Source organism: Sapajus apella, unplaced genomic scaffold (genome assembly GCF_009761245.1).
Source record: "Sapajus apella isolate SASKATOON/1434 unplaced genomic scaffold, GSC_monkey_1.0 scaffold128, whole genome shotgun sequence".
Taxonomy (NCBI): Eukaryota; Metazoa; Chordata; class Mammalia; order Primates; family Cebidae; genus Sapajus; species Sapajus apella.
Window position 1 is genome coordinate 2,552,965 of NW_022437068.1, and position 3,884 is coordinate 2,556,848.

The window sequence follows — 3,884 nt, forward strand, 5'->3', positions numbered from 1 at the left end:
AGAGCGAAACTCCGTCTCAAAAAAAAAAAAAAAAAAAAAAAAAAGAAAGGCCGTGCTCGGTGGCTCATGACTGTAATCCCAGCACTTTGGGAGACGGAGGCAGGCGGATCAGCAGGTCAGGAGATCGAGACCATCCTGGCTAACACGGTAAACCCTGTATCTACTAAAAATACAAAAAATTGGTTGGGCATGGTGGCATATGCCTGTAGTCCCAGCTACTCAGGAGGCTAAGACAGGAGAATTGCATGAACCTGGGAGGCGGAGGTTGCAGTGAGCCAAGATTGTGCCATTGCAGTCCAGCCAGGGTGACAGAGGGAGACTTCTCTCAAAAAAAATAAAAAGCCTAGGGAGACAAACTCATATACCATTGCTAAGTGTCAATGAATGCCATCTTTTTGAAGAGCATTTTGGCAATCACTACTAGAATTTTTTTTTTTTTTAAGACAGAGTTTTGTTCTTATTGCCCAGACTGGAGTGCAGTGGCATGATCTCAGCTCACTGCAACCTCTGCCTCCCGGGTTCAAGCAATTCTCCTGCCTCAGCCTCCCGAGTAGCTGGGACTACAGGCACAGACCATCATGCCCCCCTAATTTTTGTATTTTTAGTAGAGGGGGGGTTTCCCCGGTTTGGCCAGACTGGTCTTGAACTCCTGATCTCAGGTGATCCACCTGCCTCTGCCTCCCAAAGTGCTGGGATTACAGACATGAGCCAAGAGACCCGCCAAGAATTAAAAATGCCCATACCCTTTGTCCCAGCGCCTCTGCCTGAGTGGAAATATGTGCAGTATATTCCCTGCGGAAACATTTGCAGTATATTCAGGTACCTCAGGGTTCTGCTGGTGCATTGTAAGAGGAAAGAAACCAGAAATACGGTAAATACACACCCACAGAAGGCACACTCATGCAACAGAGTACAGCACAGCCGTTAGAAAGAAGGAGGTGGATTAGCTGGGTAGATGTGAAAAGATCTGCGGAGACGTGTTTTAGGTGAAAAAATAGCAAGGTCCAAAATAGTGGGCAGAGTGATTTTCTTTTTATAGGTAAAAAATGCTGGCATGCCAATGTCTTCAGGAAGGAAACAAAGAGGCATCGTTCTGGGGAGAGCGACTGTGATGGAAAAGGTTTTAGTTTTCATTTCATAATCCTTTGGTATGGTTTGAATTTTGCAAACGTGGGCATTCATTAACTTTATTTTAAAAATACCACTGCGATTATCTGCGCGGCAGCATTACAGGGCATTTTCGTTTCTGTGCTTTTCAGTATTAAAAAAGGAAACCTTTTAAGATAGCCTGCATTCCAGAAAAATGCGTGTTGGTTCTTTGTGTGCATGTGATGATGTACTGCTGTCATCCCAGAGGACTGGAATTGGAGCTCATGCCCTCCCTCTCTGGGCCTCAGTTTCCCCTCCTCAGGAGAAGGCAGCAGAATGCGGTGGGAGTGTGAGTGCAGGAGGGTGATTCTGGCTCTGAGGTCCAGAGGCTGACTCCTCAGTGAGTGTTGGGTAGCTCTCCCTCCTCCTGCTCATCTTGTCCTGGGGCTGGAGATCATGGGTGAAAAAGCTGGAGTGGGGAGCAGGGTTGGTTCCTCTGAAACAGTAAAGTGCAGGGTCTCAGAGTTAGCCTGTGGGTGTTGAAGCAGCTGGGGGAAGCCTAAGGTCTAAGCCAGGGCTGCAGGGGCCTCTCTGAAGGTTAGTGCACAGAGGCCTCCGTAGGCTGCCCTGAGAGCGCCTGAGGCATGGAGTGTGTGTGTCTGTGTGCATGTTAATGTGTATGGCTTGAGGAGCCTGGGGTGTCTGGGTCTTTGCTCCCACATGTGTTTATGGGGTTATTTCTCTGTGTCCTGCATGCAACAGAAGCAGATTTCTTGTTGAGCTCCAGGGCTCCTTCCAAGGTCTCTAGTTTTTGTATTCATAGTTTTAATCTTTTTTTTTTTTTGAGATGGAGTTTCACTCTTGTCCTCCAGCCTGGAGTTGGTGGTGTGATCTCGGCTCACTGCAACCTCCACCTCCTGGGTTAAAGTGAGTCTCCTGCCTCAGCTTCCTAAGTAGCTGGAACTACAGGTGCCTGCCACCATGCCCAGCTAATTTTTGTATTTTTAGAAGAGACAAGGTTTCACCATGTTGGCCAGGCTGGTCTTCAACTCCTGACCTCAGGTGATCCACCCGCCTTGGCCTCCCAAAGTGCTAGGAATATAGGCATGGGCCACCGCACCGGCCTTTTTTGTTTTTTAAGAGCTGTCCCTCCCTCACTGTATGAACATCAGGCCTCACAAACCCTGACTCTGTTCTTGGCATGTGTATATCTAGATCCACAGCTATATCTGTGCCTTCCTTTCATATCTGTGCTTCAGGAACTTCCCTTTCTGGAGAAGAGACACAGCAAGGAATATGTTCAGTATTTTGGGGTGTCGCATTTTTATCTTTATCCTGGGACAATCAGGGAGATGGAGACTGGGAGATTGGCAGGGGTGGCCAGGCATGAGGCTGGGGCGTGGCAGCACTCACTGTGGGGGCGCGTCTCTGTGCCTGTGTGTGTGCATTTGAGTCTGGCACTGTGGGTGTGTGCCTGTAGCTGTGGGCTCTGTGTCTCCCTCCATCTGTGCAGCTGAGGGAGCACCCCAGAGTGTGTGCTGAGTTTGTCATTGGCCATGGTGTGGACTTATGAGTTCCGCTGGGGCCAGTCCTTGTAGTTGAAGCAAACTGCTTATTGCCAGGAGCCTAGAGTGGGGACTGGGGCTTCTAATAGGCGCTCTAGCAGTGCAGTGATTTCTCATCCCCTTGGCCACCAGTTTGGTATAGATGGTAGGCAGAGATAGCCAAGGGTGAGTATCAGGTTTCCATAGTGACAGGATATGTGCATGTCCCAGGTCAACAAGACCTTTGCAGACAGTACTGGGGACAGGAGGAAGCGTTATTTTTCAACCCCACTCACTCCTCTTTCAGAGCTGGCTCACAAGGGCTGGAGGAATCTCCAACATTGCTCAGAACATCAGTAGTCATTCTCTGCTTACCTGCAACCTCCAGACCCACTCACCAGGGTTTTCCACCCTGCTCAGTGCTCCCCCACAAAGCGGACCCCCATGGATGCCATCACTGAGGCTTCCTTGATCTTGGGGTTCCAGTTTGATCCAGCCAATGGGAAGTGCCAGCAGGGCACAGGAGGCTGGGAGGAGAGCAAATGTGGGGTATTCTCCCCAAGTATCCCCAGTTTTGGCAGTGACTGTGTGGCCTCAAACCTCCTCTCAGGCTTCCAGGTGACCCATAGCTAGCTATTCTCACTGGTTCCAGGAAACCACTCCCCCTCCTCCATTCAGGTTTAGGGGTGAGAGCTCCTTCCCCTCTGTTGCCAATTCAGGTGCTGCGCCATCTCCTGTTGGTCTCCTCAACCTCGCCCACATCTCAGGTAAATGGCCCCTTCACTAAACTTTTTTCAGTAAACCCTGTAGAGTGAGACCTCTCTTTCTTGCTGGGGCCCTCCTGGTGCACAGAGTTACATAGAAACACAACTCATGTTTCCTTGAGAAAATATATTTTCTTATATTTCCTTTATTGCTTCTTGAATACAAGCTTCTGGCCTCCAGGACTTTGAACTTGCAGTATCTTTTGGTTGTTTTAAGAAATCATCTCTTCACCAATAAAACAAACAAAACATGTTTTACATATTTAGCCAAGCTTGGCACTCATTAAGCGCATAACATACTAGCTAACATTACTGTTATTGTTGCTGTTGTGTTAAATGGGTACAAAATCACAGGGTCTTGGAATGGAAATGGAGGTGCTCCCTTGAATTGAAAGGGACATGGTTTTAATATTGTAATAAGATGTCTTGGGCTGGGTGCAGTGGCTCACACCTCTAATCCCAGCACTTTGGGAGGCTGAGGCAGATG